General features: G+C 36.8%; 1 protein-coding gene and 1 long non-coding RNA gene across 2 annotated transcripts in view; one reads left to right on the forward strand and one right to left on the reverse strand.

The window, feature by feature from the left end:
* Window positions 1-24388, forward strand: part of LOC128080619 (sulfotransferase 1 family member D1-like) — a 948073-nt gene that overhangs the window by 725328 nt on the left and 198357 nt on the right. The gene's annotated exons all lie outside the window — the stretch shown is intronic.
* The window catches only part of LOC128080626 (uncharacterized), a 60639-nt gene continuing 56065 nt past the window's right edge, over window positions 19815-24388 (reverse strand). The window contains exon 3 of the long non-coding RNA XR_008206813.1: window positions 19815-20375. This is a non-coding gene — a long non-coding RNA (uncharacterized LOC128080626). The remainder of the gene's footprint in view (window positions 20376-24388) is intronic.

A 24388-nucleotide genomic window follows, 5' to 3' on the forward strand; every position in this document is an offset into this window, starting at 1 on the left:
CCCACAGATTGCTCTTTGAGGGATGGGTATGCAGCTGGCAGGTACTCAAAAGCCTGTATTTGAAAGCACAGTGGGGACCAAGGAGAACTGGGAAGAGGGGAAAAGCGAGGCTTGCTGAGAAGGAAGGGCTATTCTAAGCTGCAATATGACTTCATAACCTAGGAAAAGTGTTTTTTCTGGGAAAATGGCAGAGGAAAGTGTTATGCTTAATGCAATACACTGCACAGCAAAATGAACAGTATAATAACTGAGGAAGTATTCGCATTGTAAGAGAATCTTGAAGTGATCTCAAGAAGACTGGGAAAGTGCCAGAAATCCTTCTAGTGAACAAGGTTGTCTTTAATAGAAATTTGCATAAAATTTGCCAAATTAGTTATAAGCCCATTTCTGCTTCTTTTAAACCACATGAGAACTACAAAGTGAGAGGGAAGAATTACTTCTAGGAGCAAACAATTAGAATAGCTTTTAAACAGGAGATATATGTTCTAATCACTTGCTTGCCAGGCAGATTTGCATATAACAGTGGTCTTTATTCACACCTCTGCTGTCTTTCTGAACCATTTGCTCCACTTCCCTTGCTTTTATTTCTCATCTGTAAAAAAATATTACAATTATTTTACCTTCCTTGACAGGGTGGTGTTATGATTAATTAGTCAGTGTCTGGAAAGTAGTATAAAAATAAAAAGCAACATAAAAGCACAACTGAATATCTGAGAGCTACAGGGTAGCAAGAGACCCCCCATTATCATTGATTCAAGATATAGAACAGTACTGTTGTAAGAAACAACCTGAAAATTTCAAGGAAAACAATGAGTAAGAATAAAAGAGGGAAATCCTAAAAAGAATATTTAGTTTATAGAGGCTCTAGACTTTGGCTTGTGTTTTCATTAAAGCTAGAAAAATCAGATATTGTGCCAAATGTATAATGTAATATAAAAAGTATTTTAAAATAGAATTCTTCCTTCCCACAAAATGCTTTTTCCAAATCTCTTATTGTGCTCTGCTCACTTACTCATTACAGTTTTCTATCCTGCTTCCTTATAAAAATGTACTTTCATTGGTTTTCTTTCTACCTTCTATCTTAGTTTAGCCATCACAATTCATTCCTGTCAATCTCTTGTATTACAGTGTTCCATATCAAGATTAAATCCAGATGAGAGCTCCTGCCAGAAAATAAACAAATTCCTTCATGGATTAGCCCAACGATGTAATGGAATTGGAAGCAAAAATACTACAATTTTACTACTGCTCTAGAAAATATGTTCCTTACTTTCAAAATTTTTTCTACTTCTTCAAACTGGAATTCAAAAGATGGAAATTTCACACTTTGTTGTTTTTTTTTCCCCCTACCAAAAACACAGCACCTAAATGGGAGATGATTGCAAAGATGAAGCAACTGAGGGACAGTTTCCCTAACAGTAAGTCAGAGGTCAAGTCACAGTTGTAAGACAGACATAAAAAGACTATAACAACATGACAGTATCGCTAATGCTCCAGGAGCTCTCTCCTTCAATGATCCAATGACAGACATACCAGTACCTGCACAGAGTACTGCAAATTTTCCAACTTCACAGCTAGCCTGAGTGATTTTGATATTTTCCTTAACTATCCAAACTTTAAGCCACACAACTCCTATTTCAGATTGGCACAAGCATAAAATTTTACAGTATAATGAACAGTTTCAAGACAAGAGTTCTAGACAATTAAAAATAAGTAAAGGAATCATTAGGCACAAAAGTATGTTTCAGATAATGAAGAAAAGGATAGGTAGAAAATCTCATTAAAAAAAGCCAGTACATTTAGAAGTTTTGACACATCATTAACAAATAGCGGTTATGGGTACACGCTATGAAGGAAAAAAAAAAAAGCAGGAAGAAAATTCTGGTAAATTTGTCCCAGAAATACTCTAGATGTAACATATTCTTTTTATATTTTTTGTTTGTGTGTCTGTATGTGTGCTTTTGCTTTTTTGTTTTTATTTTTTACTTTTACTAATGCCATAATGAGAAAACAGCTGGTCTTCATGGAAATATGCTCAGCTTTCCAACAGCAAATAGGCACTGGCAAATGAAAAGCATTTTTTGCACAACATGGTTGTTAAAAACTTTCAAGAGGATCCCTTGATTTTTTTCCACTGGTCCAAGAGTACAAGGAAAACTAAAGTGAGTATTCCTCTCTGCACAAATATATGAATTATATTCAAGCATGATATAAATTCACTTAAAATACACAGTATTAATCTTATTACCAATGTATATTGATCATTGATTAAAAGAAGTTTAGTGTATTCAGAACTTCATAACTATCTAAAAATATTATCTAATAGAAAAACTTTGCAAGCAAAAATCTGACAAAATAGACCTTTTTGAGGAGACTTTGTTTCCCTGAGCTCCCTGGCAACAGTTTCACACCACCACACTGTGTTGTTTTCTAAAGAAAATCCTGCAGTTCTTGTTAACCTTTCCTTGACATCACATGGTGACCAGGCTGCAGTCAACCAATTCACCACATCTACCTTCTTTAAATATCAATCAATACAATTTTGATCATTTATGCAGACTTTCCATTATATCCACATAACAAAGTCTCAAATAACTCAAAATTTCTTGCTATGATACCTCACTGTGAATTGCCCTTGATAGCTCTTGCCTATGAAGGACTCACACAAACGTAGAGCAGAAATTTCCTGAACATTTTTTATAACAGCTAAATTTACCCTGTTCAATAGTCAGCTACTGTTATTTCTCCCTTGAAAAAGACTTCAGTGGATGAGATCTTTAGCAATTAGGGTCTGAAGCACAAGTTTAAAGAGGAACAGCTGAGGGAACTGGGATTGCTCAGTCTGAAGAGGAAAAAGCTCAGAGAAAATCCCATCACTCTCCACAACTGCCCAAAAGGAGGTTGTAGCAAGGTGGGAGTTGGCCACTACTCCCAGTAAACTGATACATAACAAGGGGTATTGACCTTAAACTGTGCAAGGAAAGGTTCAGGTTGGGTCTAAGAAAAAATTTCTTCTCAGAAAAAGTGACAAGGCATTGGAACAGGCTGCCTAGGGAGGTGGTGGTGTCAACATCTCTGGAGGTGCTCAAAGAAAGGATAGATCTGGTAGTGAGGAATATAGTCTAGAGTGGTCACAGGCATAGGTTGATGGCTAGTCTAGATTATCTTGGCCATCTATACAACCTTAGTGATTCTGTGACTCTATATTCTGACAATACAGCATAAAACAAAGTATTTGTAGAAAATGTGTTCTCATTTGTAGATGAATGCATTCAATGTAGCTGCAAGAATGTCCTGTTGTCTTTCTACTGCAGTACTAGTACAGAAATAAATGTGATTTTCAGGGAGAAAGCAACATGCACAACCAAGAGACTATCTTCCAGCATCAGCTCTGGAGGCAGACTAAAATCTGGAATTCATAAAAAGCATTAGCTACCAAATATGTGACCACAGTAATTGCCAACACCAACTGTTTGACCACAGGATCCAGTTTACTTTAGCCACAGCCGTTCCCAATTTAAAGCCAGAAACTTTAATGTAATAGATCTAAAATAGCCAAAGGTATCACATGGCACGTACCAGCAGTGAAAGGACTCCTTCACTGGGCAATGCGCTGGCTGCCAGTGCAGCCCTGAGAAATGACAACATGAGCTGTCTCCCTCAGCTGAGTTCCAGCCAGCTGGCAGGAGCTGCTCCTGCTTTCTGCCTCCCTCTCTTCAGAGTGCCTTTAGCTTTTTAGGAAACAATTCTCAGTGCCTTCTCTTCACCCACACAATAAGGAAAAAGTTAAATGAAATGTACCAGAAGAAGTAGAAAAGGAGTACTATTATGGAACAGGTTGTAACAGGCTGTCCCAATCCTGGGAGGGGCCCAAGGCAGCCTGATCTGGTGGGGGGGGGCAATCAGCCCATGAGAGAGTTGGAACTGGATGAGCTTCAAGGTCTTACAACCTAAACCATTCTGTGACTCTATAGTCATGAGACGGCATTTCTAAACGTTTTTGGCAAAAGAGACTGAGAAACCTGCCTTCACGGAATAATCGGACATCTGATGTAAAAGTCCAATTCATCTTAAGTACGGATTGGAGTAATGAGACAAACCTATTTCCTTTAAAATTCCATACAGCAGCATACTTGGAAGAATTATTTCATTGTTCACGAACATAAGCGTCTTTTAATAACAAGGACAAGAATTAGGCAGCCATGTGAGCCCAGACACTGCTAAGCATGTCACCCACTCACACAGCACACTTAATTGTGTGAAAGACACAGACACACAGTGTCACCTGAGGATGACAGCTGTAAGGGAGGGAGCTCTAGCGCTGGGTAGTCTGGGCACAGAACAGGAGGATCCGCAGCCCTCAGATGTGTCTGGCTCTTGAAGAGGTACCAGCAAAAGCAAACAGGTCACTTTATCATGTGGGGATTATAACCAAAGCCAAGGAAAGGCCAGAAGGCTGTCAGAGCAGTCCCAGACTCTACTTCACAGCCTTTAGTCTTCCTCATAGGGCACCACATTCCCAATCACGCTGCTGAGCTGCAGCATCAGCAGCACATATCTGAAAAAGCAGGAAAAAAAGAATGTAAGCACAATCAGTACAGTCCAGTCTTAGTCCCAGGTTAAAGTGAATTAATCTTAGTATGTACATCTTTAAATTTTGGTACAGAAAAAAAAATGATATATGTATATATATCTTCTTTTTTACAGTAAAACAAGTCCTCCTGCACAGCAGCTGTAGATAAATCACTGCAGCAGAGAGTGCCAAAGTGGTGAGACAAGCTTTAATGATTGGAGTTCAATACCTACAAATAATGACAGCCTTGTCTCCATCACCTAATGGCGATGGCAGTTTCATTTCCCCAAAATATCTATCTGCCCATGTAGTTTAACCATGTCTGTAAGAATATCTACAAAAGCAACACTCACTAACTCCCAGCACATTCATAGGAAACACTTTTGACATTCTGCTATGCGGTGAATTAGTTGTTTTCACATTCCTAACTTGACAGCAAAGTTCTTTTTAAGATGTTTTAGCTCAATATATTTATTATAAAATATCTAAGAAGTACCATTAGGATGCAAGCTAACACATTAAAATCATTACTGTCTGCCACCACTAAAATGAGTGAACAAACACTTCTGGTTTGTTGTTTCCTTCTGAATGCAATCCTGTTGAACACTAACAAAATAGAAATACTTTTACAGTCTTTTTTGTGTTGGCTGCATGGATGAGATACACACTGATTCTTTAGGTCCTCACTAGTTGTGAATGAGTAGTTTATTCACATAATGTACCTTTTCCTTTTCCTCTTTAGTGGTTGATTGTTACCTGGGAATAATGACAGCATCATGTGAGACAGTCAGAAGATGCCTGACAGGAAGCGCATGGCAAAGCATTTGAGATATGGCAGATATGGGATATGTATGGCAGACAACTGTGGAACAGTAATAGGAATGTGAGGAAAAACGTGATCCATGGGAAACAAAAAAGTAAAAAATGTACATTTTTCAGTAGAGTAAAATAAGAAAGCATTAATGCAGAACAGTGGGCTACCAGTACAGGCAGTCACAAACATTCAGCAATTGACTGGGATCAAAACATTTCTGGGTCATTTAATGGTGTCTCCTAGGATAACTCTTGACAAAGCCCTGGTAATTTGCCATGCAAAGCTGGTTTCTAGAAGAGGGATGGCTGTCTGTCATTACATATCTATCGAAAATCTGAAATAATTATAAGAAAATCTGACAGGAAAAAAAAAAACAGATAAGGTAAAAAGACACTTTTTCATAATCAGAATTACAGAAAAATGCATTATGAACAGCTGAGAAAATGCTCAGCACATGCAAAAAAAAAGATGCAGTAATCTGTAGAGAAGTTTCACTATTTTGCTACAAAGTTGTAAAGGGACAGCAAACATGAAGGGAGTTCACAAACATGGAAATACCCATCCTCATCTCAAAACAATTGTTTAGAGAAACATAACATCCTGGAGAGAAATTAACAACCTACAAGTCAGAAAATGATACAATCCTTTTGTTCTTTTTGTACTGAAATGTAGTGTAGAAGCTAACATGATGCTACTAAAAATGCTTTCCAATAAAAATCAAAAACAGTAAAAATGAATGGGTGGAAAGTCAGCTGTCCATTAACAAACTGTATGTGTATTAGAACACAAGACATTGAAAAGATGTAAAATACAGCTATCTCAAAGAGAAGTAGCAACTGCTGTTCTGAAATGCAACACAGCTCTCATCAGCAGGTCAAGTTTTTGCAAGTACTGAGGATATCCTTGGAAGGACATTGTGAAGCTTATTTTGTGTTCCTATTGGTATCAGAATGACTCTGATCTGAAGGAAAAAGAAGGTTAGCCACGTTATTCTGATTCTGAGTAGAGGTCTCAGCAAAACAGATATATTGTCAGGTAACTGTCACAGAAAAGTGATTCTAAAGAGACACAAGAGAATTAAATGAAAATATACAAGAATTTATATTTTGTAACATAGAAGGATTTTAAAGATAAGGCTGATGCAGAATGATTTTTACAATATGTGTGAATCAGCAAGATTCTACGAGAGAAAAAAAAAAATCAAACCTTTTTCTTGTGTCCTTAGGAGAACCTCTTGCCTAGACCTCCACTTGGAATCTATACAGTTTCCACAATGCTTCACTGGGAAATACAACAGTTGCAAAGTTGCAGATTTCTACACAGAGCATATTTATGATCTGAGAGAAAATAATAAGAAGGTATAACTTAAGGCCATATCAACACTTCAAGTTGCTATTTCTTCCAGCATCACCTTCCTTTGAGTTCCTCTTCTCCTTCTTCCTTACCACTGCAGAACTTCTCCCTTACAGTTAGTAATACATTTGGATGAAAGAAAAATATCCCCATCACCAGGATGATTCCAAAGTGAGAAACAAAAGGAAAAGCAGCAAAGGGCTATGAGCTGCCAATAGCAAACATAAAGGGATTGCTCGTATACCTGCTCCAGATGACCAAGTAAAAGGTACAAAGGTTTTTTTGAAGCAGTAAACTGCACAGGGACATATTTTGTTGATCCAGATCCCAATCTAGAAAAAGTATCACATTCCCACGATTTGGAGGAAGGGTCATGTGCTGGTAGATGTACTAGCACTAGTTAAACAGTCACATTTTCTACTGCACAAATAAAGGCATCGTAGTTTGTCTTGAAATTCTGCTATTTGTTAAATTCTTGCAGCCAGAGCTGAATATGTTTTTACTTACACAAGAAAAAAATATATAGATCAGCTGCTACAACAGCAGAGTTGGAAGAGGTGAAATTCTCTACTACCTCTGAAACTTTGCAGTTGTTCTAACCAACAAAGGTTAATAAAAGCAAAATGTTTTAAATATAAAAGCTTTAGATTTATTGCCTCCATACTGCGTTCCAGCTAACTTTATCATTCAGTCACGTAAGTATAAAGTAATGACTTGCAGTTGCACCTTCTCAAACAATGAGGCAAAGGATTATGGCAAGGAGCACAAGCAATTTTTGCTGAGAACAGAGACTCTACCTAATAAGCTAAGGACAAACAAAACCTTTTAAATGGAGTCATCCAGACAAAAACTCTTAGCCTTTAAAACAATATGACAGTATAATAGCTTTTCCTCTCACAGTGTTCCTATCAAAAAAAACTTCATTACTCAATAATAATTAATCCCAGGGTTCCCCCTGATGGGAGTGCCAAAATTGCTTGAACTTTTTCTATCCAAATTAATTGCAGATCAAGCAGTGCTGAAGTCCAGTTGTCCAAGATTTATTTATTGTTGAAACATACTGTAAGCATTGTTTAATTCTCCCACTTTCTGAATAGCTGGTTATGGAGATGGAAATAGTCATCATGTTTATCTGTTCCTGGATCCCTGTTATTAGTCCTTGTAAATGCAAACCAGCATTATCACATTCTAAACACCTAAGCAAACTATCAGCATTGGAAAACAACACAAATGCTACTCTGGTGTGGAAAAATGTTGAAAGTAAAAAGGGCATAAGTCTTTTTTTTTTTTTTTTTTTCCCCCTGCTATTTACATTTAACAAAGGGTTCTATGGAAAATACATTTTGAAATATCAATTAGAAAAAAAAAGTTGCTGAGTTGACATTTGGTTTCTAAACAGCTGGAGAGAAACACATTCACCTGTGAGTCGTCAAGAAAAAATAAAGAGCACATGCGTTTCAGTTATTTTTATGTTTCAACAGAGTTCAAGGAGAGGTGGGCTTACAAAGAGTGTATCTAAATAACAAAAGCAAGGAAGAGCAGTGGGTTTGGGGAAGAAAATTTATCTTTTCTCGAAAGAAAGAAAATACCCATGACTGCAAATTGCACGTACTCAGCCTAGGAACTGGATTCTGCAAGGTGTTAAGTGTACTGGCTTGGTTCCAACAAACCACTTAATCACGTACTTAACTTTAACTGCATCCACAGTCCTGTAGGACGTGAATTAGACTGACCTTAAAAAGACCACTTTAGAATGCTTGAAATCACATGCTTGTAACTCCTACTGGATTGAAGGAAATAGGCAACCTTCAAAAATGCCTGTTATTTGAAAGGTAAAGGCAAAAATTGTTACAGTTACAGCTGAGGGAAATTTGATTTGAAAATGTTGTGTACCTGAAGTCAGTTTTCATGAAAGTTTCGCATTTCTCACTGAGGAAAAAAAAAATTCCAAAATATTGGTCCTCCCTGTTCTTCTGCTACTAAGTAGAGGAAGAACAGCAGCTCACACCCTTTCAAACTTTTCTCTTTCTCCAGTCACCAATTTCGTTTGGATTTTTTTTTTTTTTTTTTTTTTCATTCTAAAATTCGGGGAGTTTTATTCCAGGATTTTGAGGAATTACAAAGCAACAAGAAGAAAAAGCGATGGGACAAGACCTTGTTAGGTTTATGGTAGGAAAAAAGGGAAGAATGAGGAAGGCATAAAAACGTCCACACATTATAAGTCTGAAATTAAAATATTTGTAGCTTCAATAAATTAAATATTTTCGTTTAATGTGCGTGAGGCTGCATTTTCTGATTTCTGAAGCTGTCTTTACAATCAGAATTGGCACTAATTTAAAATGGAACAGTCTTCTGAAACACAAGAGGTCCAGAATAAACACTAGTAGCACAAGAATTGCAAATGCAAGCACAACAGAGGAGCCAAGTTTATCTGAATGAGCCCAGAGAGTTCTGCTTCCTGCTAAGCAGTGCCCATTTCTCCTAAAACTGTGCTCCACTTTCTTGCCAGACAGCTGGCACTGAACCACCGCCTATGAGTCAGTGTGCTGGCCTTTACTGCTACTGCTACAACTTAATGGAGGTGTTTGCATAACGTGATCCCATCATGTGTTGTTGGTGCACACATCCCATCATCATCATCCAATACTCCAGCCAAAGTCCTCAGAACCCTCTGACATGTTCTCCACCTAAGAGGTCTATACTGGGTCTATGGCAGAATTTTAAACTATTTATTATAAACAATTCTGAATCTAACAAAGAAAATATAGAGAGTGAATAGAATTGGAGATAAATAGTTTAAGGGCTTACCTATAAAATGTGGAACAGAATAAAAACACCTTATCAGTCCAGACTATTTGTCAGTTCCCACTTTCAGGTGTTTCTCTTCCTCATCTGAGATGCATGCTACTAACTGTTTAAATACAGTGACATGCTGTTACACCATTGACTGCATCACTGAGAAGTCTGTGTGACTGTTCCCTCACCAGAAGTACAACAAATAAAATGTCAGCATGACCCAAAAAGTAAGTGGACTCGCAGAACACAGTCTAGTTTTTAAATTACTGTGAAAAGAGGGGAAAAGTAACAATGCTTTTGAAGTAACCTCTTTCTAGATAGAAAAGATGCAAACAAATATGATTAAAGAAAGCTAGTCCAACCACCAAACCCACATCTACATTATCCACTAAACCATGTTCCCTTTCTGGCTCTTCAACACCTCCAGGGAGAGTGACTGCAGCAACTCCCTGGGCAGCTTGTTCCAATGTATCACCATTCTTTCTGAGAAGAAATGTTTTCTAACATAAAGCCTGAACCTCCTTTGGTGCAACTTGAGGCCATTATCTCTCATACTACCACTGTTACCTGGGAGAAGAGGTAGATCCCCACCTCACCATAACCTCCTTTCAGGCACCTGTAGAAAGCAATAACATCTCCCCTGAACATACTCTTCTCCAGACTGAACAATACCCTTTAGCTTTACACTATTTAAGATGAAAAAGAAAACAAACAAACAAAACAAAACAAAACAAAAACCACTCTGCTATCATAAATTGAAATGGATGGCAAGATTATTTTTGATGCTATCAGTTCTCCATCAGAAACTAAAAACCCCATCTGAACAAAGTGAACGAAGCACATGCCCATTTGCCTACATTTGCACAGGGAATTAAACCACTGCACTTACAGAAATCTCATTATCTAGGCTGAAGAGGCAAATATCAATTCCAAATCGCAGGCAACGTGCTAATAAAATTTGACCTATACTGTGATAGTTTTCCAAGGACTCTTAAATCCATTCTTCTCCCTGTAGTGGACTGAGAAAGGGTAGCATGTAGCACAAATAAACATCGCTCAGCTCTAGAATTACTGCTATAGAGAACTCTGCATGGCTGGCATATTTTCTGTGTTGCTCGCAAAGCAGCAGGCATCTCCCTTTGTTGCTGATGCAGATTGTTTCCAATCTTGCAGCGCGCCTTTCTTAGACACTTGCTCCTGAAACTTAAAAGGGAAACAGTGCACACTTAATTTGAAAAATGCTTTGCAGATTTCAGAGCAGAAGGGGCTGGGTAAGTTGGAGGGGGTAAAAGAAACAGTTTCACAGTGTTATTGAGGCCATGTGTGACAGACTAAATGAAACCTTCGGTCCATTCTGTCACAAGTTATTTTCACTTCTTACAATTTGCACAGGCAAGTGGGTGGCCATACATCTAGCTGTTCTTGTTTTTCAGCAAATAGAACTAGGAGGGTTTTCATTTTTTTAATAGTTCTGCTCATAGCTGCTATGCCTTTATTGTTTTCAGATTGACTATGTGCAACTGAACAAGTTTCCTCATTAAACACAAACACAAAAGCAGATGATGATCATGCTGATGATACTGCTTGCTGCTGTGAAATACTTCTATGTATCAGGCTATATTTGTCTTTCATTCTGCTAACAGAAAGGTCATTGTTGTGGTTTAACTCAGCAGGTAGCTCAGCACCACACAGTGGTTCACTCACCCCTGCCTCCCAATGGGATCGGGAGAGAATCAGAAAAAAACAATGAAGTAGAATTTGTGTGTCAAGATAAAAGCTATTTACAAAGACAAGAATGGAAGAGGGGGAAAGAAAAAAAAAAAAAAAAAAAAAAAAAAAAAAAAAAAAAGTAGTATTCATTATACATATAATCATTTTTTCATACATTCTTTTTCAAGCTTTTTTTTCCACATGATGTTATATAGTATGGAATATTCCTTTGTACGGATTTAGTCAGCTGTTCTGCTTCTGTTATCTCCCAGCTCTTCATATCCACCAGCCCCCTTGCTGGTAGGGCAGTAGGACAAACTGAGAAAATCTGTGTGACCTTGGCTCTGTATGGCACTGCTCACTAGTAATTAAAACATTGGTGTGTTATCAAGATTGGCTTTTTTCCTAGAGTCATAACATAGTATACGATGCTATGAAGAAAATCAGCTCTGTTCCATCAGAAACCAGGACAGTCATGCACTGTCTTACACATCACAGAATCAGAGTGTAAATGCCAGTCTTGTCTAAGCTATTTAAGGGAAAATAAACAGAATCTGAATAAGGTAGACAGTAAAAACAATAAGCAAGATTCTTTCCTTTTCACTTTCTAAAAATAGTCAAGATATTTGACTGAGATAAACTCAGATGCTGAGATAAACACAAATACACTTTTTTCCCCTGTACTTAAAGGGCAAGGATAGGACTGTTTTCATTGACCATCAGACTAAGAGAGGATACCTTATTAAAGTATCAGCTGCAGTGACATAAGTAGTAATGGGACTGCACCCTAAATAGCAAATTTGGAGAAGAGTGCCAGGGAGACATAAAAGAACTTCACTTCTCCAGTTTGTCTCACAGCTTAATCTGTTAAAATGGGTTTCTCCTTCTGCCTTTTGATTAACTGTATTATCTTTTTAGTTTCCAGGCACATTCAAACTGCAGAAGAATGTAATATACTCAGTGATCAAGTTTCCCCTGAGAAGTAGGAGTGGACCTACTTCTTCACCAATTTGAGCTATTCAACATTTCTGAACGAGTAGAAAATATCATTTTTCTCCTCATTCTAAAGCAGCTGGCCTATACAGAAAAGCAACTGTTTGGGAGTAAAAGCATTAAATTCGTACAGATTTCTAATATTTAGTACAGAAAAATTTCAACAATGAAAAGTGGAAAGACAATTCATCTATGAGATATTGACTGGAGATCTGGTAAAACAATCACTTAATTTACTCTTCATTTAACTAGACACTAGTCAAGATGCACTCTGGGTAAGTATTGAGTATACCACTCTTCATGAAAGGGTCAATGAAACAGTCCCTGCACAATAGGTTTTGCATTGTAATGTTACTCCCAGGGAGATGGCCTTCTGGAAATTGATATTCCAGACTTGAAATTGTGCTACCATAAAAGTTAAGTCTTTATAGAGCAAAAAACATACACTCATATGTCAGGGACAAAAAAAGGAAGCTGGGTCAACTTGCTTCTCTTTCACTACCCTGGTCCTATACTTCTCATTCCTTTCTCCAACTATCAATCTTTTTTCATGCTAGTCAGTCTCATTTTAAGATCTTTACCAAAGTCATTCCAATTTTATCTCCCCACAAGAATATAAACTCCCATTCCAAGCACTCATTGTGTTCAGGCTTCCTTTTTGTGTCCTAGTGTTGTTTCTTACCTTGCCATGTCTTCCACTGCCTACACAACTTTCATCTAATCTTTATTGTCCAAATTTTAACTAGTCTTTCATCTGTACCTGTAACTGAATGCACTAAACTATTCCAATTCAGTAGTCTTTTACAGACCTTAAAATGCTGTAATCAAATTCTTAATTAACTACTTCTTCCAGTGCAGACTATTAGTTTTCAAAAATTTCCTGCTATTTAAAATAGACTATGCTATTTGAAATCAGTGTATGACATCAAAAATATATAGTCCTTCTCTAAGAATTGCACCCAGTTTAATCAGCTTGAGCCTGTGATGCAAAACCAACACTCACAATGTTTTACCTGCTTTTAACTGCTCACACATAACTTTAACTTACCATCAGTCTCTACAGTACATTTTTGATCTAAAGTTGTTGCATCTCTGGGAGAAAACATTTATACACATATGTATACATATTATTTGTATGTTCAAATATACAATATAAAGAACAAATAAAATTCTGTTTGTCAGTAATTCTTTCTAAAATTAAAGGCTTCAAAACCAATTTGCGATTCACTTAGAAAGTCAAATTCTTGATCTGCAACTCTGGTTTGAGAGGTAACTAAATTTCAAAAAATGAGACCCAAGAGGTGGTTTCATTATACATCTATGTTTTAGATAAATGAATATACTTTCATACTCAGTTGTAGACAGGCAAATAAAACATCTCCACCTTTTCATGTATAAACTTTAATTTTTGGATAATCAGCTAGTCCTGTGTCCAATTGCATTCTAACTCGCAGCAAAGTTAAAAAAAACAACCTGGTTCCACCTTCTCAGGTCTGACTGGCCAAGGCTTACCCAGCACTGTCAGGAGAAGGGAGAAAATATCCTCAACACTGGGATTAAAATAATTTAGTCTTTTCCAAATAAGGGTGAGATAGCATTACTAATGAATACACTATGGAGCTAATATCATCAAGGGCAAAGGACTGTCAAAGCCAAAGATCCACACTGACATAAAAGCAAAAAGAAGAAAGGATATGTGGCAAGTTTTTCTGTGTGTAAAGGAAAATGATTTCCTCAGATTCAGTTTGCTACACCATAATTTATACCTATTTATATTGTACAGGACAACTCAACTTGCACACAAACCTACAGGAGATAAATTGCACAGCATCATTGCTGTAATTTGGTCCAAAATCTGTACAGTCCATTCTGTACTATATGCAGAAGTTATTCTCTCATTTGCTTTCTATTCAGTATGTGCAGCAATCTTCTGCTTCTTCCTTTCATTAATAACCCCATAGCAACGCAACACAGAGAAAGAAAGAGAAAGAAAGAACATCCCAAAGCCAATAGGTCACAGTAGTCTTACTACCTTAGCATCTCCCAGGAAATGAGAAAGCAGGAGATGAGGATCATCAAGACCTGGATAACACCTCATCCTCTGGTTGGAGTTCATTAAGCAACTTCATTATTGCATTGCTCAGCACCTCCACTCTGCTTTGACTTAATAAACCAGCAATTTCTACACTTTCCTATTAAGAGGTAGGGACAGAATTTAACTTAAATGCTATCACTCTTTTATATTTTACTTTATTATCATGACATCAGAACAAGCATTTTACTTTTGTTTAAGTTTATCCCAGTGGACCACAGCACAGGGGAAAATTACGTCAAATGAGAACAAAGAACATCAATTTATATACCAACAAATCATGCTATGTTTCAACAAACGTATGACGGATTTGGGAGTTTCCTTCACCCTGAGCAGCTGTAACAATAAAAGAGCAGTGATGTAACGTTCATCAGTAAAATTTTCTAAAGAATTTTTTCTTACAGACAGACGTAGCATCTGCGAGAGATACTCGTGACAAACACACATTTTGCTATGCTTACCTTTTTTCATCATATGTTTGATATATAATGAATACCTGTTTTTCAATAGGTATGAACACACTGTACCACCAAACTCTTGTTCTTAAGTGAAATAAATATAGAGATACAGTATAAACAACCAAAAATAATACAATAGTACAATAAGGTATAGAATAGATATCACAGCAATTCATTATATCAAAGATCTCCTATGGAGAACTCGGGTAAAAAGTAGCTTGGGAAACAATGAGTAATTGGTCAGGACTCTAAACAGATGTGAAGGAATTTCTCATTGCCCCATTTAAAACGTCTGTAGCAAGAAAGAGTACTTGAGTCATATTTAAGGACCCAGTGCTTTAATAGTTATTCAGCATAGCATATAAACAAACTGAACAATTTGCAATCACCAATTGTTGGCTCTACTTCAGATTCATATCTGTAAAAAGAAGACCAACAGAACATGCCAAGGGACAGTGAGATAGCCAAAAGCCTAGAGGTTAAAGAAAATGAGGAAAGGACACAGTGTTCCTCAGCCTGGCTAAGTAACATCTTCCAGACATGAGCATGAAATTAAACAGAGAAGCTGAATTACTTCCAATGTACAGATATTGCCCTCGTGAAATGGGACAGGTGACCTACAACATAAAAAATGCACTTAACTGTAAACACTAGAAAGTGATGCTAAAAACATGAAAAATAAAAGCTGTTTTCAGATATGCAGTGAAAGGCACACTGACATAATGAAAGGGAGGAGAAGAAAAGAAAAAACACCTACCTCATCCAAAGGCTGCACCATTAAATTACAAAGATTTTTTTTAAGGCAAAAAGAACACCACATACTTAGAAAAAATCAGAAGAATAGTATTTATTAGAAAATCGTAGGCCACTGTGCCTGGAGGGGAAAAAAAAAAAAAAAAAAAAAAAAAAAAGTAAAAAAAAAAGCTTTCCAGTTTATTCTACTATTCCTATTAAAACTCAGGGTTCCCAGTAAAAAGTTTTTAAAAATAACTTCCTTGCCTTACATTGCTTCAGCTTTACCAGTGTTAAGCAAAGCTTGCTCTCACAGCTGCTACTTGAAGTACTGCGGTGTTAATCTCTTCCTTGTGTGTGAGTAGAGCTTGAGATCAGAATGGTGTGGTACTTGTCAAAATTCTCAACTGAGGAACATATACTCTGCCTTAGTTCAAACAGGAAAGAAGAGCAAAGTGGCAGAAATTAACTTAATAGCAGTGGGTGACAAGGATTGCTAGAAGGCTGTGCACACATTCCACCCAAGCAGCAGCATCTATAGTAACGGTGGTTCAAAACGTAAGTTTACTCTTCAATAAAGGGCATACACTACATTTTTGGCTCTCAGTGAATTCTGTGTCCAGAAAGAAGTGTGTTGGATGATAAAAACTTAGCCCGATTTGTCTCTTTTCCCACACAAAGTGCCTGCAGGACAGGTTAGCAAGCCAGTCGTACTTTGTAGCTCTTTTCCACGTAGAGTAAAACTGCTTGGCATAAAGGCAAGCAAAAGAAACAAAAAACCTGTGGAACAAGAAGCCAAGTTTTCAGCTGTTACAGGTGATCGCGCAACTTCAGGGACATTTCACATAATGGCAATCACACAACTGATAACAACTGAATAGGAGCTGGAGCTGTGCAATATGAAGCTACCCGATAGCTGGCTGCTATAACCAATTATGGTCATAAACTCTTAGGTCGAAATATTCTACAACTCCAAATGAATGGCAATGTAAGCTAGAAAAGCACTGTTTTTTTTTTCTCCTTTTGGAAAGTTAACAGTCTTCAGACATAAGAACTTATGTACCTATTTTCATTATCCTTTTTGCTATTTTCACAACTGTCCATAACATTTACCATAGTAGCAAACCAAGAATTAAGAATTAATAGCATATTAACAGTATAGACTATGACTCTAAGGGGCACTATACTACAACAGGTAGCAACAGAAAACTGAAGATGATCTTTCCCCTATCAGGAAAAGTAAAAAGACAGAGATGGAAAGCAGAGAATGAACAAAGTCAGTTCATGTAAGGACAAAAGGCTATAAAGATGCATGTATTATTCCAAATTGATTATATATTTATGGATTCAATAATATCTTTCCAAAATGAATATACCATTCACAATCAGAAGTCCACAGACATTTTACTTATAAGATCCAAAAGCAAAAATCTGCTTTAGAAAACATTCTTTGGGTAGGTTGACTTCATGCAAACACTAAAGCAACCATTTAAAATCCAGAGTAGAAAAATTTAAGTCAGTGTAAACTGCTTCTAAGACTGGCTAATCCTTAGAAACTTACACAATATTTGGGAGATGTGCTTTTTTTTTTTTAAAAGCCTAGTCTGGGCTACTAACATCTGAAATGAAACTCCTGTCTTGATACTTCCTGAGAAAATTGAGAGGAAAATAAAATCATACAAAAAAAACCTCATTTGGCTATTAATCTGTTTACTCAGATATCTTACAAATGTCTGATTTATTCTCTTCATTTATTGTCTTAAGTAGAATGGATCAATTATTCTTTCACTCAAGACAATGGCATTAATCCTGCTGACTTCAATTAGAGAAAGTTCAAGTTCTCCATAATTGCAACTCCATTTGCTTTTCTTTTAGTAATCTGTTTCAGTGACAAGTAAAAAGAAAAGTGTCACACATACAAGTTCCTCCATATGTTTTTAATTTGATAGAAAATGGTGTATTGCAACATCACAAAATTTCACTGCTACCTGTATGACTTTAATACACTTCACTGTGTTAAAATCAAAATCATTTATTCTAACCACTGTTAAATATGCTGGGACAGAGACACAAAGACTCTAATGGAGTGATGTATAAAACATTTAATGCTCTCCTCCACTTGGAGCCTACTCCACTTGGGAGTATCTGAGGTGTTTTTTGTTTTTTTCTTTTTAATTTAAACTGAATCATTTTTGAATTTGTAGCAGAATTTTCTCTAAGGTTTCATAGACACTCAAGATACAGAAAGTACAGAAATATTTATTTTTTAAAGAAATGGAGAAGGAAGGCAAACCAGGCAATGGCACTTGAAACTACAGCTGCTATTCACATGCTTTAGAATCTGAATAAAAAACTATCACAAGACTATTTTCTTGACTCTGTAAAAGAAAGAAATACCATAAGTAGCGCCACTAGTCAAAATGAGTTCCTGGATAATGTAGTTTAGTAAACAGTACTTTCAATAACAATATCTGTCCACATTATACCTGCCCAGTGATGTTTTGGCAATTTTTGCATATCAGAGCTACAGAAGCTCTTAGAGATACAATGGGATTTCTTTAGAAACCCATGACTATTGCACATCCCATGAAGTTCCAGCATGGTTCTCTAGATGAAGCTGGAAAATAACATAAACTATTTTTTTCCTCATTGAGAGAACAATTGCCACTCTCATTTTCATGTTCCCATGAAAATATTCAGTATTACACAATATTAAAAGCTTTTAGACAGATTTGCTTAGGTTGAAAACATCTTCATGTTTTTTTCTGTCTCATTCTGTGTGAGAGTTTATCTCAATATACTTTGAGAAGAGACTGATTTTCAGATGTGAGAGTTATTGCAGGTGAAGTTATTTACAAAGAGAACACTTGCAACCCTGAATAAATATCTAAAAGGAAAGGGACTGTCTCATCTACTCTGTTTGAGAAGCAACAGTGACCTACTGTTGAAAAAAAAAAAAAAAAAAAGTTGTATTGCTTTTAAAAAGATGTTTCTGAGAATATACTACACACATCTGTCAGTAACTGCGAAAAACTGTGCATAGAAATTGCTCCTGCACAGATCTTTCACAGAAGGAGCACTCTGGAAAACAGCTGGGGAAGACATATAGCACTGATATGAAAGTATATTTCATTTACTTTATTTTTTCCAGATGAGCCAGTAGCAGAACCTAAGCATGTACCAGTCTGAGAATTTTGGAATGGTTTAGATGGTAACAGATCAGTGAATATTGCTGACAGTAAATGTTGATGTGCAGCACTCTTTTTGATGCTATGCCTGGAAGAGGAAGGACTTCACACTGTAATGAAAGAAGAATGGGAATCTTAAGCAATCAAAGGTACAGAAGAGGTTTACTGTCTGCATGTGTTGTGGCAGCTAGCTTCTAAACTATTGGAGCAACCAGACCTAAAGTTATTTTACTGTCACTCTTGAAATACTTATGTCACTCAGCTGTTATCTCTTAGCACAACTCTATTAACCCTTTCATTCAATGGCAATAATTTTACAGTTGCAGGGATATCAATGACACATCCTTGGAAATTCCTCCTTCCTTACAACATAATTATCTGTTTTGTTCTTCTGCCTCCCCAAGCAACAATCTGCACATTCCTCAATCAAAATCTGTGTCCACCATATCCACTTGGAACCATTTATGCAGGGGTCTCAATCTGACCTGATGCTGTTGATATACAATAGCACAGTTGTCAAGGCATGTAAAATGACCAACCAAAATGCTCCTAATTAACACAAATAAATATATAAACGGGATCAGACACAAGATGAAAATACAGTCTTAGATTAAATGTGGTTTTGAAATTCTAAACGAAAACATCAATTTAAAAGTTACCTCACTTAGAGTTAAGGCAAAACTCTTATCCTATGGACACAAAACACTTTCAAGGAAATGGGAGAAACCTTCATCTTTATTCCACCTACGTTAAGTCCAAAATGTGTGCAAATACACTGATGAACAGTACTTCAAGAAGTGCCTGCTCGCTTCGTGATCCTTTGTGTAGAGAAGGGAAAATAATAACAATCTGGGAATATAAACTTTTGGTAAAGCATTACAAGTATTTGCCAAATTCCTTCTCCTCCCTAAAAAGAAGATAAATTATACAAAAATGCATACAAGTGAGAATTTGGTCTTGCATTTTCAAAGTAGAATGCTTGAGAGAAGATCTGGTATGAGGTATCTAATAGTTGGAGATACTAGCATCTCTCCAAGTTACTTAAGTTGAGAATTTTGGTCCTGTTTTTGCACGCTGAAAATATGCAGTCTGTTTTTGCAGTCTGAAAATATGCATGCAATATTTATGTCACTAACAGCAAATATAAAAGGAATTAATAAACGGGAGCTATCCCCAAGATACTAAAGAGAAAAGGCAAACAGCACAATTTTTCACTGCTGCAAGAACAAACGATCTCAAGGTTGTAATTAGCCACAGCACAACTTCTCTGGAACAACTATCAAATATAATGATATTTCAAGCCTTTGTGACTAAGATTCTGAATTTCCATAAATACACTGAAATGTTACACTCCCAGGTTATCTATACATATTATGTAGCATAATATTACTATTTTAACATATATTTGTTTAATTAGAGTTACAGGAGGTCCACAGCTGAATGAAGAAGCAGGCAGTATTGAATACAGTTGGAATCCTCAGGTGTTGTTCCCAAATTCATCTCATATTTTCAATATCTGTAGACCTGAAGAATTTCCGCACTTCCTGAGGACAACTTTCTCAGACAGTTGCCTTAAATGACAATGACTTTTTGCTAGTTCATTCATATGGATTCTCAAAAAAACCTCACCACAGAGTTGTGTCTGTAGACCATAGGTGTATATGTCCTGCAGAAAGAGAAGGAAAGGCTGAAGAACATCTCTTTCTTTCCCCTCTTTTCTCCCACTCAAATAAGTCATAAGCATACCAGATACAGATATATATATACAACTTAAAAATAAGGCTTCTGAAGGTTGTATATGCTATATCTATAAAAGAAAATTGCATTGCTTTAAACAGGATGTGTAAAGGCACAAATATGTCTTTTGGTTTAACATCAAGTGTGCTTCATCCAGGAACAGGTTTGAGATCAATCAGAATAAAGACAGACAAATGTACATATAACTGTGATCATCACTTTGTAAACTCACGACTTCCAACTCCTCATTACTGCCTCCAGTTGCACACAAGGAGCCTCCTCCCTGATATGACAATGGACACTGTGTTTCAGAGGTAAGGCAGACTAGTTTAAACTGACAGTGTTAAAGCTGACAAATTAACCCATTTTACCTTGCACTGAAGCAAACTGGACCTGTTTACACGTGCAATTCCAGCATCTCAAGGTGACAGTAAGTTCTAGATGAGCAGCAAGAATAAAAGGCTGGATAACATTTAAAAGTTAGATTGTCATCACACCACACCTTTACAGTGTTCATAGTTCCTTAAATCACTTCAAAAAACAGCTTCAGTTATATCCAACAGTTTTGTGATTTTATTTTTATTATTACATAAACCAAATCAAGCATTACATGCTTAATGGCTGAAATCAATATCCATCTTGCACTGTCTGGAAAGAAAAGGAAATTTAATATATTTCTTTTGAGTATATGTAAAGATTTTTCATAAGGACGATGTTCTGAATGGCTTTCTTCTATTGATTTTTTCAAATTACCTTCCAATACCTAATACAAACTTTGAAATCTGTAACCAAACACATATATCTGAAAGATAATGACATGGCACACAATCCAGAAAACAAAAAAAAATTCTCTACAGAAAAATTACTCACTTGAAAGACAAAAAATGATCCAATTGTTCATATGCTATCAAGAGTCCCGTGCACCATACCATGTAAAAACAACCGTGGGATTCACTGCCTAGATGTTCTGAGGGCAAAAATCAATCATCTGCAAAGCACACGTTCAGATGTTCTCTGGGTTTATTACTCTGACTTTGGCTGGAAGGTTGATAAAGATTCTGGAAACTGCAAAAGCAAATCTTTTCTTTTATTAGAAGTTTTGGCAGCAGGCTGGGTGCGTGCTTTACAGTCAGAGAAGGGTGGGGGGGAATGGAGCACTGAAAAAGCTCCAGTCACAGCACCGAGTTCCAGCACATCTGCTGGAGCAGCAAGCACTGTGATTTCTGAGAGGCTTGTGGTTAACCTCATGGCATGGAATGAATTATTCCCCAATTCCGTCCTTCATTAAGCCACCCAATCTCTGAAATGTGTCAACGAAGTCAACACACGGCCAGCTACTAATCAGCAGTACGATGGTCCATCCCCAGGATGCTCTGGTTTTGGCCAGAATACATCACAGCTTTTTGTCCTGTATGATTTTAAGTTGTTTATATTGTACCCAGCCTAGCCATATGAATGAGTTATCATGATTTAATTAAAACAGCCTGTATATACACAGATTAATACTGGATGTCATGCAACATGCCATCTAAGTGCAAACAGTTTTCAGGCCCTCACAACACAAATTGCAAAATATCTATCAGATGAAATATTACATTGTTTAAAATGTCCTAATTTTGAAGGGGAAGGATTGCTCAGAGCAGAAGTTGCAAAACACAACAACAGGCTAATATACCATATCGGCAGCACTCAGGAAATTTCTACAAGAAAGGCATAGGGCAGAAATGACTATAAGGCTGAAATATTTTGGTATGAAGACTTCTATCCCTCCTGTGTGTTTCGCAAACTCACAACATCAGCCATCAGAAACAATTGTTATTATTTGACACTAAGTAGCAAAGAGGGAAGGTGAGGGAGAATAAACATAACAGGATTTTTTACTGAACACCGAATAATAAAGTGCTTTGTAATCTTGTGCTACCATTTAAATTAAGCTTTTCCCAGGTCTTCACTTATTATATTCTTCTTGTTTCCTAAGTGTTCAAATCGAGAGGTCTGATTTACAGGAGCATCATGTTAATGACTGCAGTAGGTATTAAAGGGAGCTGGGCTCTGACAAATGAAGCGCTGTTAAAAACTAAGCTCCATGAGAAATCAGCCTCTGGGCAACTTCAATTAGGCACCTCAAGCCAGTCATTACAGACTCTGGAGTCTTATGCCTCCTTCCCCCATCTTTTATAATCAACGTATCATTGCACAGGGAGGTGAAGAATTGCAAGGCAATTCCAGCAAGCTGGAAAAGCTCATAAATAGTATAAAATCAATAAGGCATGTGAATTACAAGGAATAAAAATCAAGAATTACTTTGGTTAGCAACTCATTCACTGAGCACAGAATATCCTCACAGTATATTTGGAAAATGAGCTAGCTATGGGGTTGTCCTATCACCAGTAGGTTGGCTAGGGGTCCAAGGAGTCACCGGATCCGGAACTATACTTAAGCATTTTAGGAGTTCAGCGAAGTGCTGAGGTTTTTAAAGGAAAAGAGATTAAGAGATTCTAAAAGGAGAAGAAAAAAGCTAAGATAAAATAGCTAGTAGTATTTGGTAGCAATTTCCAATTTAACAAGAGAGGAAGATTTTTGCAAAATTCATTAAGACATAGTTAATATTTTAGTCAAGAGGCTGTTTCCCTCATATTGTTATAAGGAGGGGAAGAGGGGGGAGGGGGTGGACTGAACACATCTGCAGAAGATGTGTTAAAAGATTAAAGATTTATGCTTTGCACAACAAGTGGGTGAGACAAAATACAAAGGTGTAACAGTCTCTGAAAAAAAAAATTTTGCCCACTTTTTTATTTTTTTAAAGAGAGTAACAGAAGTTTCATTCATCTTGGAAGCCCACTAAAAAGTATTTCTGAATTTTTTTGCAGGATCAACAAGTCATTACTTGCTGACTTTCAAATGGGGATAGTGATATGTTCCTAAGATTCTCACTTCTTTTTCTTTTTTCCTTAAATAGAACATCCAAAGGCCAAGAAGAAAAGCCCATCAGTGTCATTTGCTAAGAATGTGTGACACTAGAGGAAGCAAATACGAGCTGGCGAAATTTAAATCTGAAGCCAGTTTATTACAATAGGAAGTTCTAAGCAGCCTCAAATTGCATATAGCAATACTCAGGTCATCTATCATCAGGAAGAGGGTGTTACACATAGAGCTCAGCTTGGCTGAGCTCTCCTTTGAACATTCCTCCAGCATCCTCCTCTGTGCCTTCCTCCCAGGCATTTTATGAACAAGCTAGCTTAAATTACTGTAGCACAGCTAATGGCCTTGGTTTCCTCACTTTTTCCAGTCTTCAACCTAACGCATTATAAATAGAGTGATGTTTCAAAAGGACTAAACACCATTTTGAAATTCAGGTCTCATCAGTCTTTTTAAATTTTGCATCCAAAAATAAACACACACATATTGCTGCTCACATCCAAAATTTCATACCACATACACAATTGCCAATTATCTATCATCATCTATTAAATACCCCTGGGTATCACTTCCCTTCTCTACCAAAATCAACAATATACTCCATGGTCTTTGCCAGCCCTGTACTGCCTACTGCACCCCCAAATTACAAGTTGCCAAAAAGAAGCTGTGTCTTCCATCAGTTTCACAACTACTAATTTTCACTAGAAAAATCTCCTCTTAATTTGCTATACATTTATTATGCAGGTAGCTGGGGTGAAGAAGAGGTTATTCATGGCAAAGTGGTGGTGGTGTTATATCTAAATAAAGCAAACATAAAAATCAAGACATGCCTAAATAAACTTGAATGTCATTATTATTATTGTAACCTTGATTTTTCCCACCCTGTAACACATACGTATGTTCAGTTTTCTTCTCCTGCTCTGAGTCCTGCCTGAATTAACATCTTTTGTTCCTCAGAAATTTATCAGGTTTTTTTTTTCCATACACTGTATAAAATTCTTAGCACAAGTACCACAAAAGTAA

The sequence above is a fragment of the Tympanuchus pallidicinctus genome, unplaced genomic scaffold (assembly GCF_026119805.1).
Source record: "Tympanuchus pallidicinctus isolate F22 unplaced genomic scaffold, pur_lepc_1.0 scaffold2, whole genome shotgun sequence".
Taxonomy (NCBI): domain Eukaryota; kingdom Metazoa; phylum Chordata; class Aves; order Galliformes; family Phasianidae; genus Tympanuchus; species Tympanuchus pallidicinctus.